Raw genomic sequence first — 16304 nt, forward strand, 5'->3', positions numbered from 1 at the left:
CTGTCATAAACCATCAGCTCAAATAATTCTGTCTTCCAGAAAGGAAAACACTGATATCCCTTCATGTCTGGAAGTAGACCACCTGACTTATTAAGGTAATCTCCACTTTGGTAAGCATGCAGACAACTGGGAAGAGGATTAGGTTTCTTAAATAATCATTAAATTTAGAAATGTCTCTTTCCCCCTTCTTTTGTCCAAATGACTCATTTTAGGAAACTTACTCCTGTCTTTCTGAAATACTCCAAAATATGAGATTACAGACACTTATATAATCCCGGTAAAGTTGTTCCAGCCTTGTATGCTTAGCTATTTTGGAAACCAGAAGGTGAGGTTTTGTAATTTTGTATTTTTCCTAAACATTCTGCTTATTTTTTCCTCAATAGTCATCAAGAATGTGACTGTTCATGTGCAGATCTTGAAATATTGTACCAAGTCACTGGAGCAGGGATTAAACTATTTCCATAGCACCTGGTCAAATGGGCCAAATGCAACACTATGTGAACTTACTCCCAGATGCATATTTACTCCTCAGCAAATGAACATTCAAGTAAAATAGCCTGGGCAGGGGAAAGTCCTACATCAAGTTCCTCCAACCATTTACACCAAGGTGCACCAAGTTTTCTTTTCATCAGAGCAGATATTTTTGCTTTCCTGACTCCCATGTTCTGGATAAGGGCTTGAACTGCTGAATACATGGATCATGGATTTGGCTTGTCTGCACTCTGAGGCTGGTGAAAGAATAATTATTCTCCTGATATTCTTTGGGCTTACATAAGAAATAAATGCTAAGTAGGTTGTAGGTGTCAACAAACTTATGCACCTCTGGTAGGTCAGCAAACACTGAGAGAATATAGACCTCAAAAGGGCTCTGCTGGGATGTCCCACATATCAATAACCTCCAGGTTCTGACAGTGCACCTTCCATGCATAATTTATGCTCTGTATTAAATAAATAATTCTTAAAAAAATCTGATTCTGAGATCATTAGCACTTATTCCCCACTATTTTCCCCAAATTGATTCCTTTGGGTGTATTGAAGTCATGGGAAGTGAGACATTTGTCATAATTAAATGGAGACAAATAAGGAAAGAAGGCTGGAAACAGTGCAACATTTGCATTGGTGGAGGTGAGTAGTGTCTCTGGCCATTAATACACTTCAGGGAGATCAGGTTTTGGTCCTGTTACAAGAAAATAAACAAACTGTGTAAAGTGTTCATTAAAAAATTCTACTTTCTGTCATGTGAGAAGGAGGAGGTGGAAAAGACCCTTTTCCCATCATTGCTTATGATGACTAATTCTTTAAAATAAAACTTCACAAAGCCAACTCATACTGTGATGAAGTCTCAAGGGGTGATCTCTCTGTCTTATTCTTGACTGCTTTGTGTTAGAGTTCAACCAATGTTTCATTGCTATAGGATGAAAGCTGGATGTGTCACCCAGGGATGTTTCCTTTTCATGCTGGGAGATGAGGCATAAGCCAGGAGGGACAACTCCCACCCCATCTCCCTTCCTGGATGTCTTTTCCTTTCTGCTTCTAGCCCAAGGAACCAGGGCTGCCCTGGACACTTCAACTTCTTGCTATTTTTCACTCCTTTGAGCGCAGATTTGCAGCTTTCCTCACTGTGTTTCATTGAAGGAAAAGTGGAATCTAGGGTAGTGGTAAAGCTCATCATAATTTTATAGACATTTCATAGTTTATTTCACTGTAGTCTTTAGTTCAAGCTGGAGGAACTTAGATACCTTTGGAACCTCTCACTTTCTATGAAATTTATTTGAAATTTGCAATGGTTTCAAAATTGAGGAGAGAGATAAAGAGTACTATATCAGCCTTTTTCTCTCAGGAAACTGCACTTAAAAAAACATAATCAGTGGAACTAAAAAGAAGTAATCTAATTATTTTTCCCTAGTACTTGTTCTGTTGCAAACAGATGGCAATTGTTGCATATTATTTGAAAAGTCTCTTATTTCTCTTATTTGAAGAAGTACATATAATTTATACAGTAAACCAAATTATATACTAAGATATTTCTGTGATATTATCTGTCCTCTTTTTTTAAAATCCAAAAAATAGCAGGTATTTAAAATTCTTCAATTTAAAAAAAAATGACAGCACAGATAAAAAGCCTCAAAGAAACCTTAAAGAGCTTTTTTCATAATTATTGTATGATTTTATAATAACTAAGAAGGCAGGAAATTACTTGAGACAGAGCTTTCTTCTTCTGTGCCTGACTCCTCCCAGGGTCTGAATCCCTCATAACATCTCTGGAGCTCACCCATATGAGAAACAGCTGCAGTTTAACTGTGCAAATTCTGCACTCTAGCAGGGAAGGGCCTTTTGTTTAACTGCTTGGGGAAAAGGAAAGAGAAAATTCACCATTTTAGCTATTGTTTTTAAAAGTCAGTATGGGAGTAGTTTAACTCATGAAAATCTAAGGAAGAATGTCAAATTTCATGTTGTACTCAATATGGACATGGTAAGAGTTTTCTAAATGTTCAGTATACAGAGTATACTGAACACTCAAATATGGGCAAATATGAACAGGCTGTGCATTGATTAATACACAATTGCAGAAGATACCAATGAAAACTAACTCACAAATTCTGTGGTTTCACAGCTTGCCTGTTAAGTGTAACTAACACTTAAATAAAGTAAGAGGCACTCTAAAAATGTCTGACCTGAAAAGGATTTCTTATCCAGGAAAGACAGTTTCATGACATTGCTGGTAATAAAGCTGGTAACAATTTTAGCAACACAAAGGCAGGGGTTTTAAGGATAGATGTTTAGACAGAATTCATAGGGCTCCCTCAACAGTTTTAAAAGCATATTCCTGTAATAATTTGTCTTATGGAAGTTGTCTGAAAGAAGGTGTTGAAATACTGAAAGATGCCCCTAAAGTCTTTGATGGACTGATCAGTGTATAACTGCTATCAGTGAGTTCATTTTTTATGACTATACCAATAATAATTTTTGTGAGAGAATCCTGAAATAGGCAGTTGAAGACTATGAATTGGTCACTCTTTAAAAGCTGTGGAAGCAAAGAAAGGAGAAGATGGTTGGGCATGTCTGTGTGCTTGGTGCCCTATCTAGGGACCTAAGGGTCCAATACTGTTCTTGAATCCAAATGAAACGTACTGCCAATTTCACTGTTTTTATTCTGAATATAAAAGTGTCCAGATTGTTGCATTTATTTCTATACTTGCAGTTGTAGTAATACCTGTTTATGATCTACAACTAGAAATACACCTACAAATTCATGAGCCCTGTAAATTTTCTCTTTCACACAGAATTTGCTAATTTTATAATCTCATCTCTTTTAGATGTTTCTTCTCCTTACTTTATAGGTTCTTGATCTTGCACCCAGATCTGTGCCCATTTTGACTCAGCTTGTCACAGGAAGGAGACTCCATGTCTATCCCTGAACAAAGCAGGACAACATTTTATTCCTGAGAAGTTCAGAAGACCCCTGTGGACAAGGGTGACACTACCTTTGGGTGGTTTCAGCCACCCAATTGCTATGGCGTGGTTCTTGCACTGTGTGTGTCCCCCAGAGGTTCCCGAACTGTGTGCAGCCCGGCAGGCTGTGGGCGGCTGCACTTTGCTGGTGCCCCAGTGTCATGGGAAAACAAACTATTAGCAAGTCTGTCACAGTGAACCAGAGTCAGACCCTGTAAACATCTGAGAATATTATTGTGGTTTGTGCCTGCCTTCTTGAGTGTTCAAAGATAATACCAGATACCAGCAGGATGCATTTCTCCTATTCTGAAACCAACTCTTCAGGGGCAGGAGGGACACTGGGTATTTAACTGCCTGATTTAAAAAGAGACAATTGAAATTTTTTGTTCTCAAGAAATTTTTTGTCTCTCAAGAAAGGAGAAATGGAAAAGGGGAAATCAACAGGCTGAGGGTTCCCTTGTTAACCAACCATTGCACAAATATACGTATAGAAAAGGATACATTAGAAGAATATAACTAACTGGATCTGCCATAATGAGGGCTTCATTTATCAGAGATAATGCATCAAACATGGAAGTTAAATAAAAGCAAGAGACTATTAATCTTTTCTCATTATTTGCACTACTCCCCCAAGTGAAGGACATAAACAGAAAATATCCCAAATTGAAGAGAAGATGAAAATAATCTTATGTGACCAGTTTTGCTAACTCATGAGTGTTTTGTTGACCTTAGTTACAAAACAGAAGCATAAAAAACCTAAAAATTTCTTCAGGCAAAAGATATAAAACAGAAAAAAAAGGGAAAGGAGGGACAAAACCAGAAAAGCACAAAACAGAGATATAACTAGCAAGGGGCATAGGGATTCATTCTATATGCCCATTGGGAGTAGAGGAAAGAAAAGCAAGGGTAATTCCACTACTCTACAGTGGGAGGTACAGACATGGTCACCAGTGAGAGGAGACCTGAAATGGAGAACAGCAAATAATAGCAAATGTTGGGGCCTATAGGAAAGCAGCAGGAAGAGAGAAAATTCTAGGCCTGGAGATGATTGGAAATTGTATCACAATGAAAGCACAGGAAAAAATCCCAAACCCAAATCATGTTGCCAAATATAGAACTTATCTTTAAAACAGAAAAGAAAATAGAAGAAATTGTGGACCATTCAACTGAAGCTGAGGTCCTAGAAATGATCCAACCATTTGTAAAAACTTAGAAATATGAAGGATTGACAACTACACAAATTTATTGGGAACTGGAGATTTTAAACACAGTATTCCACTTTTGTTTCCTCAACAAACAGGCCTGGTTGGCTTCAGTAAAATCTTGACTATTTCAAAAGCTGCATAAAAATGTGTTCTTTGTGAAACAATTACAGAGTGGATAGCAAACTGGTTATATAATGGCACCATAGAAAATAGTGCAAATTGTTCACTAATAGGATGCAAAGTTTCTATGAAATGCTACCTGCAAGAATCTGTTCTGTGTCTATTTCTATTTGATATTTTCATTAATGACATAGGTGACAAAACAAAGATTAAACTTTATAAATCTGTAGAGGACATGATGCTTCTACGATCCAAAGAACTCCAGATAATGGAAAACTGAGGGGCAATTTCCACGTAGTATATTTCCATTGAAATGGTCTACTGTATAAAAAAAAGTTGGTGGAAACAACCCATTAGCTGATGGCACTTAAGAAAAGGATCTGAAGCTATAGAAGGTCACATACCTTCTACCACAAAAAATATCATGCTATTGCAAAGCACATTAAACTCTTCCTTGGGCTGTACAAAGAACATGAATAGCCTGTCAAATCATGAAGTAATCTTTCTGCTGTACTCAGATCTGGTAAGACCTCAGCTGGAATGTTGTGCTCAGTTTGGAGTTCCTCACCTTAATAATTTGAGTAGCTCAGAGATTTTAAAGTTCTAAAAACTATAATTTATCAGAGAAATGGGAAAAAAATACTATTAAGCATGAAGGAAAGTTCAAACTTCCGAGATACACACTGAGATTACTTGACAAAAGAGATAGTGGAGTTTCCATCGTGCAAGGATTTTAAGTATTTGTGGACAGATGAGTCAGGAAAGCCAAAGAGAAAACTGATGCATTTATTCCAATGAGGAATAAATAAAATGGCCTGTTGAGATTCCTTCCACAATCAAGCTGCAGGTAAACTTGGAAATTTGCTGATGATGTCCTTTTGTTTTATAGATCTGGAAACTGGATGAGCATTGAGAACAAGGAAAAAATCATGACCAATCTAGTCACGAGGAAAAATTATCCTGATTTTTTGGGATGTGTTCATGCCTCAAAACTGACTGTTGTGTCAAATGGAACCTGTTCAGTAGGTTGGAAAATCACTGTTCTGCAGCCAGTCTCTACTGCATTTGAGCTAGTGGAGGAGTTAATGTTAGTGTTTGTTACTTTTCTTAGTCTTTGCCATTCTCCAGTTCTTTAGGACTTTGACTTTTCTTTTTGTTTTCCAAAATTTTTGAGCAACTCTTTTTTAAAATCTTGAATGGAAAACATTGGTTTGCAAAAGTTATCCAGTTAGGTAGCTTTTACTGCTGGAGCAGTAATTCCTTTATGTCTTTCCATGCACTTAAAAATGTAATTTAGAACATCAACAGAGAAAGATCATAGTTGGGTTGGCCAAATTATCCTACTTCAATTCCATCTCTTGTGAAACTTCCTGGCCAGTTCACTCTCATTTGGGAGCCTAGAAACGTGGCAGATGCAAGATTCCAAGAGTCAGAAATCCAAGAGCTCAGAAATCCCAGCCCCTTGTCCCAGTGCCTTCCACATTTCTGCAAGGATACACTGTGGGGTCCCTGCAACCTCGTCCAGCCCTTCTGCCTGCAGAAAACACAGGAACAGGAGATTTGTGTTCTTATTTCTAGACTCTCCTGTTGTATTATTTCATGAAAAGGTGTGAATCCAGAGCTAGTTACTTCTCAGGTAAATGAAGTGAAATTCTGGTTTTACGGAGAGACAAGGCAATTTTTGTCTTGGCAACTAAGGAACCAGAATAAAATTATTTCTTCTCTTCAATAATTTTAATGCCCATTTAAATATTGTTTCTGCAGAGGGAACAGGGTTTTTTAAATTTTATTTCATTTGGTGGGATTATTCAGAACATTACCATAACATAGCCCAGGGTTTTTAGTCAAAAGGTGGATGATGTCTTCTGTCCCAAAGGCTTTTCAGTCAAAATGACAGAAATACACAAGTGGGAAAAGAATATGTGCAGGAAAAAAAGAGTTGCTCACAAGTAAAAGAACCAGCATAGAGATAGGTGAGTATCTAGCTGACTGTATCCTGATAATTACTGAGAATTATTATAGTCATTAATTTTAATTAATTCTCTAATTGCATTTAACCTTCCTAATATTCTTATTTCATTTTGTCTAATAGCCTGCTAGAATGAGATTCATTGGATTTGTCTATTTAATTCCAGAAATCCTAATTCTCCCTTAGATTTTATCAGATCCACCTTGCCATTTCTATTTCATGTTTTGCCCCTTTCTTTTTAACAGCTTTTGTTCCTTACATACAGCCTAAGGGAATTTTTTTCTGACAAGCTGTGAGGAATTTCCATTATCCCAACTTCCCTACCATAAAAGCGCCCTTATCCCGGGGTAATTTGGAGTAAAATGAAATAGGGAAAGAATTTACAAATTGAAATAGAAACAACTTGATTGTGAACATCTTGGGAGGAGTGAAAGTGAATGAAGAGAAAACTATGTATGCTACACACCCTTACACTTTGTGTACCTTAGAAGTCTCTTTGCAGCTGAAGAGCATTAAGATATTATTTAGCTTTCTGTACGTGCAACCACCTCTCAACTAAGTCCTTCATCTTTTCTTTCTTAGAAGATGATGTCACCTTGGAATCAGGTCATTCTTTAAGTATCATATTTGGGGATCTCTTCGCAATCAGAATTTATTTCCTCCTCCTTATTCAGCATTTATTTATTACCAGTTCATATTAACAATGGCCTGAAGCACTGTGTCTCTCACCTTCAGAGTTGGAAATGCAATGTCCTTTTGGCTGAGGATTGCTTCAATCGAAATTGCTTGTCGATTAGTTGTGAGGTCAACCTCTCTTAGGTGGGGCAATTTAAAAATCCCAAGGTGGTATTTTTTTCAGTAGAGCAAAGTGTAGACTGCATATAAGAGCAGAATTTGCTAATCACGCTTTGTGAAATTATATAATTGAGATGACAGTATTCAGAATTTGATTGCCTCTTGTTTCAGACCAGCTTTCATTTCAAGAAGACTAGTTTGAGTCAAATGAAAATTCAGGCATAATTGGCCTTTAGCCCTGTCTGGGTCAGGTTTGTTCTCTGTCCCGTTTTTTCAACTACTACTTCTCATGGCAGAACCTCCTCAAAAAATCCTTCCCCCTCCTTTTTCTCCACACTGTTCCACAAATAAGTGCCTGTGGCCCTGAGACACGTGGTTTCCTCTGTGCCTGGCATGGCTTTACAGGCTGCCTACACGGTCATATGTATTTGGAAGTCCCTCAGGCAGACAGGAAAACATATCAAAGATTAATTGATAGTAATAGAGCTATCTAGGTAAAATCCCTTCTGACAAGGTCCACAAACATCAGTGGGGAGTTTTTCCAAAGTATTTGCACCAAGAATTGTGAGCATAGAGAAGATACAGGAAACCAACTGTAATCTCCATAATTCAACCCCAAACCCACTGTCATTACTTCAAAGTCTGTTGAATAATGTTTAATGTCTGTGGCTTTTTCAGGCTTTATCAGGAAGATATAACTAAAATTTTCCATCTGTCAGTGAACTGCAATTTTTTTAGCAATTAATTAAAAAAGAATTATATTCCTGCACAAAATAACCAGTCTCTCTTTTGGGCAGGCACAGCTTCAAGAGGTGGGATGGGATTCACTTTTCTCCAGGCTTGCATTCAGCTCAGGGGTTGGTGCACCTTTTTTGGGAGACAGAAGCAGTGTATTCTGAAACCCAAAATAATACGTTGCTGAGATGTTTTAGTGACTGAGTGAGATTGCTACCTAGAAAGGCCAGCAAAATCTGTCTTCATGGCAGAAAGTGTTGTCTGTGGCTATGCAGAATATGTGTTGTGGGCAGAGTGGGAGGTTCATACAAAGTTTATTAGAGAAATTCTCCTCTTCAGTCACGAGGTGCAGAAAGGACTCTCTTTTGCTTTCTAAACTCCTTCTCAGAGAGGAACCTGGGTGCAGCTGGATCAAATCTTAGTCTCAGATTTTGTCATTGGTTTATGTCTAAAGGATTACACAGGTGTAATTGAACCTTCATACAATTTTGTCCACAGGACTAAGGATGGCAACCTAATTTATTTATGTAAATATATTAAATTATTTTAACTGATAATAATAATTATAAAGATTAAGGAAAAAACACTTAATCAGAATTGTTTGCTACACAGTATGCATAACCACAACTACTAGTATAATGCACTATTTTTGAAGCAATATTGAAGCAATTATATCAAAGCAGGAAAATTGTTAAGGAGAGCTTGATGTTACTCACCCCCATACTGACACCATGGGCATACATCTTTTGTTCAGCCTTGAGGAGTAACCTTGAGGGATGTTCCCACTCAAGGAAGGATCTTCACACACCCTGGGGTGATATCTTAGAAGTCCTCCCTGTGCAAAAGTGGGACTGGCCTTTTGGAGTATAAAGTGATTGACGATCTGTCATATGCATTTTTTAGATTGTGATATCAGATTTAATAAGAAAAATTTGTGCTGGAGAAGGTGTTATGAGCTCCTTAGCTTGTTTGCTCACCACTCCTAGCTCTTGGTTCCATGTCAGGGCCAGCACATCCTTGCTGCTCCCAGCCTCAGTCACGGAGAGTGTCCTGCATTCCTTGTGGCAGGGTTTGATAGTTTGGTCAAGATGGTCTCAGCATTCTTCCTCTCTAAGGAGAGCAGACCCTCCTTGCTCGATCTTATTACTGATCAGCAGACACTCCTTGCTCAGGCCATCACTGATAAGCTTCCAAGACAAATACAGCTTCCATACTGTACCTATGGTTAGGAACAGTTTTCTTACATTATGCTAAATGCAATTTTTGAGGCCAAATTTTCCTTTTTGAATTATCTGTAAGTGAGGCCTTTGTGCATTATGCTTGTAGGTGTTGGTGCCTTGGTGCCCAAACTCTCTTCACAACACACTTCATGTCCTTCAGGAGGTAGATTTTTCTCTGGCTGTGACAATATCCCAAGGTGCCCCATGGTAACTCAACATGCTGTAACCATTTTGTCTATGTGTTCATTACTTACTTGCCACCTCAATTTTTCAGACAAAAATTGTTTTAATAAGGTAAGACCAGGAAATTTCATGTGTTTGTTTCAAAGCATTGAGAGGAAAATATTTCAGCTGTTATGGCTGACCAAAATTATGACTAGCACTAAATTGCGTTTAATGAACTGGCCCTTGATTAATCATTTGAGAAGGAAGAAACCTAACAACAGGTTTAAGCTACTGTATTCAGCAGCTACATTCATTTCTATTACACTTTATTCTTCTAGTATTTGGGTGTTGGCTGGCTGACAAAAGTACATTTCTCAGAAAGTTCATAAACTTTAATATTTCTTTCCATAGCATATATATGAGTTTAACCATGCCCATTACATGCTTTTGAGATAGCTCTTTAACACAACAGCACAGAAGTGAGGGTCTAAGGTATCTGAGCCAAATTAATCTTTGTAATATGGCTCCAAACCCACCAAAGATGCTCAGGGGAGCTACACAGTATCAAATGGGGAAGTTCAGTGCAGTACATGAACCATCAGCCGTTTGCAGTGTTCCTAATGCTCTCTACTAACCTTCGGAAAGAAAAGTAATAACAAGCAAGAAGAGAGACCCTAAACTGGAAACTACAGGCTTTTAAACACATGTATCTATGTAATGTATTGTATGTTATTGCTATTTATTAGCCCTGTAACCATGACACAGACTAACCCTATCATGGTATGTGACAAAACTTAATTTTTTTAAGACATAACATTAAAAAAAGTTACTCTAGTTTAATTAGCAGATGCTTCCTCAAGATGCACCATAATATTATGAGTTCTGTAATAGGGAATTACTGATGCCTTTCAAGGTCATCTGCTTCATGGAGAGGAACAATATGGCAAGTTATATTTAGCTGTCTTTTTCTGAGAGCATTGGCTAAGTGTAAAACCTTAGAAAACCAGAAATAGTAATAGAATGATTTACAAACAGCAGAAAACATTATTATTTGGGAAGTGGCAAATACGACATAATTTTCTGTATATGTTGCAAATAATAGGAAAAGTATCTATTGTTATCTTTTCTTCAGCCTAGATACTTACAAATGCTAATGAGTATTTCTTCTTGATGGAGAGAACTATGTTTTGAAGAACAAAAGATATCCAAGTTTGTAACACTGGTTTAAAATTATTTTTAACTGACTTTTTTCCTTTAATAGTGGAAGAACGACCATCAGGAATAACAATAAGAAAAAAGCTAAGAGTGGCTTTTCCCAAAATTCTGTTTAAGTGTGGAGTTTTTACAGCTTTTTTCATCGAAAGGAGGAAAATCAAGGAAAGAGGAGAAAAGTGACCTCTGGTCATGATTAAAGGTTGCGTTTTTTGTACTCCTCCAAGCCTGCTTGGTTCTGACTCAGAGAGACTGATGATCTCAAAGTTCTGATACAACTGGGTTCTGTGGTTGCACATTCATGAATTGTGTCTGTCGACTCTTTTGTGGAAATTCCTCTGGAGAATTAGCTTGGGATAATAAAGAAACTTAAGCGACCACTGTTGTTTGCGTCCCTTTTTCAAATGATTCTTTATTGGATTGTTTTTTGGATTGTTTTTCAGGAAAGCATTCTTAAGGGTAAAATTCGTTAAAAACACAACATGGAGTGCAATTCTCACTGGCACGTTTCATAGCACAGTGCAAGTCGCTGCTTGACTCTATATGAAGACTAGTTAATTGCACAGGGTTCCAGAAACAAAAAAAAATTAAAAGAACCTGCAGTTAGACTCCAAATACAGGAAAAATATCTATCAATGAATGCTTGATTAATCTCCCCTGCCCCCATTAGATTTGAGAGACAACAGGTGAACATTTAGAAAATTTCCTGTTTTCTAGTTTAGCTTTAAGTCTGAATAAGAGATTTCATTCCCTTTAATTGCAGTAATTATATAATGGGCCACTGAAGCTACAGGAAGTCTTTAGTAGCAATAATGGGCTTTTCCAAAATGATTTTAAGCTGATAGAAATAATCATCACTGAGTTGTTTAGTCAAATACAGAGCTGAACACCAGTACTAGCAATGTTAGGTTATTTCTGCGCCAACACTCCTGCTGGGTTAGAAACTCTCCCAAGAGAAAATGTAGAGGTCAAACCCAGAAAGTATAGAATCTTTTACAAACAAGGGGTGAGGAAAAGGAGAGTGATATTGAACACAGTCAGTAGTTGAAAATAATACCAACAGCTTTTAAATTTGAAAACAGAGGCAAGCAGGGAGTTAAGTGAGTCCAGGCCAAAAGTCAAGGAGCCTGGAGAATGCAAGGTCTGAGCAGGTTGTAGGGGGAAAAAAAATTAAAGGGTAAAGAAAAATCCCTTTTTTTGTTGTGATTTCTGAAGCTTGATTTGTGCACGTAGTCCAATTAGGATCTCAGCTGTATTTGGGGCATGTGAGACCCCCTGTGCACAAACGAATCGTGTAGTAATGAACCTCATTATTATGACCCACTAAAACTTTACATAGGAAATGAGGACAAACGTATCCTTATGGCTCTGTTCAAATATTAGCCAAAAATAACTCCCAGTACATCTTTATTTCCTCATTAGTAATTTTATTTTAAATTGTCTCCTGTATATGATAAGATGAACATCAAGAAGAACAAGGAAAATTATGGTGTTTAAAATACCATTCGTAAAGTGCTGTGCATATATATTCTGTTATGTTAATCTTTTCCTATGGACATGTTTCATTATTGCATATTAAAATAATTATAAAAATGTGTCCTCTGTGAAAGAGATACTCTCATGTGGTAACTTAGACATACTTCCCTTTCCATTATAAATTGATAATTGTAGTTTAAAATTTTAAGTGGTAACCTCTGAATTGATCTAATGTAGTAAATTACTATTTTTACTTAATTATGATTCACTTATGGTTTTCTTCCTTGGATGATGAAACATTTTGGTCACTGACACCAGATTGCCTGAAAGAGTTGTCCTTTTCGTGAGGACTAGAGCATAATTTGCATCGAGTAAGGTGAAACCTCAGACTCCTCTACTTTTTACAGAGGAATATCCTGTTTTATAGTTTGTGGACAAATCTTAGGCACAGAAATCCAGATTCATAAAGGGATTTGCACATAATAACCTTAACACTGCTACATCACTGTTGTTTTGGCAATGGACTTTAGAGTCCTGCACCAAAGGCATAAGTTTTCTTTCCCCATTTTGAAAGTGTTACCCTCTTTTGGCTCATGCATCTTCATACAATTTTTGCCACATCTGCGTGTTTAAATTAAAAACCAGCTCAGGTCAAGTATAATTACTGGAAGACTTGGTTTCTCGGAGGTAGCAGAGGGCAAAACTCAGCTGCAATGATTAACTCTTAATGTAAATTTTGGTGACACCCCCAGCCCCAGCTGAGCTGCTGCTGGCAGTTAAAGCTAATTAGCCATTCCTTGGCAGCATGAACACTTGCAGACAATAACGACTTGATTTTTACACTCCTATGGTGAAAGAACTGCTGCTGTCTCATGAGAATAGGAACACAGATCTATGTGGCAGTGTGGTAAACATTGCATAGGATTTCCTGACACCTCTTGTGTGCAAAGATGAACTCCTCAGTGGGCAGGATTCAAAGTCTGAAAAATACAGGGCTTTGGGACTCTGGTGAGTTTCTGTAACCTCTTCACCAAGATAATGGCATCTCTGGAAATGTGCCACAGTATAACTTCTAGCACAATAAACCTTTTCAGGGAAGGTTTAAGCTGTTGGGCAGGAATTCTGTGAAATGGTCGTTGCAGTTCAGTTGTGCCTCAGCTCCACTACAGGCAGCAAAGTACCTTGGATCTTGTACAGATTTGCTGAACTCAGATTACGGAAGAAACTGATATTTGAGTACTAAGCACGCTGTTTGCCTGAGCAATTTTCCCTATTGCTTAAAACCCCAGCTTCAGCAGAGCAGTGCAGTCTCTGCTTACAATATGTTATCATGTCCTCAAACGTGTGTCAGGAAGCACTGCTGTTGAAAGGAAAATCTGTCTTTGCCCCTCTCTTTCATCATTTGTGGTCACTTACCCACCCAAGGAGAGGTTTCTAAGGGAATCACCAGCAGTTCTTGCCAGAGATTCCAGCATTCAAGTGATGATTCAGATGACATTTGTGTGATCACACTGAAAAAAGCCAAATCTGTATGGCAAGTGACAACTTTCAGTGCTGGAAGGGAGAATTTTATAGCAGGATGAGTGAGCCAATCCATGGAGATGTGCTCCATGCAGTGACTCAGGATTTTACACTTTGGAAATATTGCACTACCCACATATGCTACATTGTACTACACATAGCTTTGGGAGGATGAAAACATTTATCCTGTCTACACTAAAATATTTTGTCATTTAAAGGGTACCACTGACATTTTTTCTACAGTAAAGAAATCTCTGTACCATTTGAAATCTATCTTGTGATCACATACTGCCCAACTGGCTTGATTATTAGGATGCTAATGTATAAATATGTTGGATTATAGAAGAAATGGTTCAGTGCTAGACCTGCTAATGCGGGAAGCCATCAGTCATCTCAGAAATCCCACAGAGCACTGAGATTGTGAATACATATTAAACATCTTTTTTGTTTGTGTCGAGTTTTTTTGTGGGGGTTTGTGGGTTGTTTTATTTTTTGAGTTTGATTTGGGGTGTTAGTTTTGGTGGAGTATTTGGTTGTTTGTTTGGGTTTTTTTTTTTGGTTTTGTTTGTTTCATTTTTGTTGCTTTTTTCTTAATTAAGAAAAAAGTAAAACTGGTTTAGAAACTAACTAAGATGTAGGAAAAGCCAGTTTGAGCTTTCAGAGTTATACAGGATAGTTGGAGGTGCTAGGACTGCCATGAAAAGTGATAGCACAGGCAAGCCAGTGTGCACTAATTGCACAGGATTATTGTTATCTTCCATGGGGCCTTATATTTAACAATAATTTACATGAGCTACATGTTTGGGACTATGTTTGGGGTAAAGTGCTTGAATTATGCAATCCTGAAATTTCAAATCCTGCAAGGGTTGGAACCCTCTGCACAAGAGCAATTTATCAGCAGAGATTTAGCATTTTGCATATATTCCAGCAAAGAAAAATGGCAGGCACTCCAGAAACACTGAGGTTAGGTGGGACAGATGGTTTGTTTATCTCACCTGCATAATCTACTTGTCTCTAGTAAAGCTGCCACATTCACTAAAGGCTCCACTGATTTCCCTTCTCTCCTCATCCCCCTTTTCATCCTATCCCCTTGAGGGGAAGATATATTTTCTCCTTAAAACAGCAAAATTTAGGCTTATACCTGCTACATAAGCAAGAGATAAAGTCCTTCGTGGTTTTTACAGAGTAGTGTGAGGATGGCTGATTTTACTTTGGTTATACCAATAAAATACGAACATTTTTTCAGTTTTCTGTACATCATAATCACGTCTACAACACTTCTTTTTCTCCAACAGGTCATGAAAACGTCATCGTTTTCATTATGAGTAACATTATGTTTGTTTTCTGGCCTAGAAACGCTAAACTCCAGGGAGATGAGGTGGCTTTCCCAAAGTTCCAGCCAACACGGGATGTCGCAAAGGGTCCCTGTGCCATGCCCTACCTACTGCTGTGGACCTGATGCTTTCAGGATCTTGTTCTTTCTTTTCTGTCCTTTCTCTTACTCCAGGGAATAACCAGCTTTTCACTGAGTGAGGTACGTGCTTTTCACGAAAACACAAAGTTTAAAAACAGCACAGAGAAGTCACAGCACTACATGAAATCACAGCTCTGGTGACCCAAGTGTAATGAAAAGGCAGTAGCATTAATAGCATTGGGAGGTTTTCAAGAAAAGGTTTGGAGAAATCGGCTGGAAACATTGATTCTGAGAACAAAATCACTCTTTGTAAAGACAGCATTTCTTTTCATACCATAAAATGTCTGACTAGAGGTCTGAGCTATTCAAAGAGATGCTGAAGACTTCTGACAAATATCTACAAAATTGCATTGTGTAGTACAGGGCATGTGAAACCATGATCTGTGTAAACTCTCCATCACTGTTAGATCTGCAATTAGTCCTTGGACAGTCTGGTTATTTCTTAAAGCAGGAGAGAGCAAAAGCATTGCTATTCCTCAGTTTTTGTGGTTTGGTTTTTTTTTTTTTTTTTTTTTTTTTTGTGTTTTTTTGGTTTTTTTTGTGTTTTTTTTTTGTTTTTTGTTTTTTTTTTCCTACCATAATTATCGTTTTTCCTGGGTTGTGGGGTCTTTTTTGTTTGTTTGTTTGTTTGTTTTGGTTTTGGTTTTTTGGGGTTTTTTTTGTTTTGTTTTTTGGTTTTTTGTTTGTTTGGTTTGTTTTGGGTTGTTTTTTTGGTTGGTTGGTTGGTGTATGTTTTTTGGGGGTTTTTTGGGGTTTTTTTTTTGCCTGGAATCTCACAATACCCACCTTGTACAATATTTTTGGGGGTAAAATGGATCACTTGGTTCAGAATAATCTCAGAACTCTTGTAACACTTCACACAGCTTAGTGCCTATATAAGAGAAGTTCTCTAAATTTACAGTTTAGGTTATGTGCTACTTTAGGAAACAGAACTCCAGGTACTACAAATAACTGATCTT

The 16304-nt window shown here is 37.6% G+C and overlaps 1 long non-coding RNA gene across 1 annotated transcript in view; it reads left to right on the forward strand.

Annotated features, from left to right (window-relative positions):
- LOC136371380 (uncharacterized) overlaps positions 1-15916 on the forward strand; it is a 107238-nt gene extending 91322 nt beyond the window's left edge. The window contains exon 3 of the long non-coding RNA XR_010745333.1: positions 15826-15916. This is a non-coding gene — a long non-coding RNA (uncharacterized lncRNA). The remainder of the gene's footprint in view (positions 1-15825) is intronic.
- The last annotated feature ends 388 nt before the right edge of the window (positions 15917-16304 follow it).

The sequence above is a fragment of the Sylvia atricapilla genome, chromosome 1 (genome assembly GCF_009819655.1).
Source record: "Sylvia atricapilla isolate bSylAtr1 chromosome 1, bSylAtr1.pri, whole genome shotgun sequence".
In the NCBI taxonomy this organism is placed as follows: Eukaryota; Metazoa; Chordata; class Aves; order Passeriformes; family Sylviidae; genus Sylvia; species Sylvia atricapilla.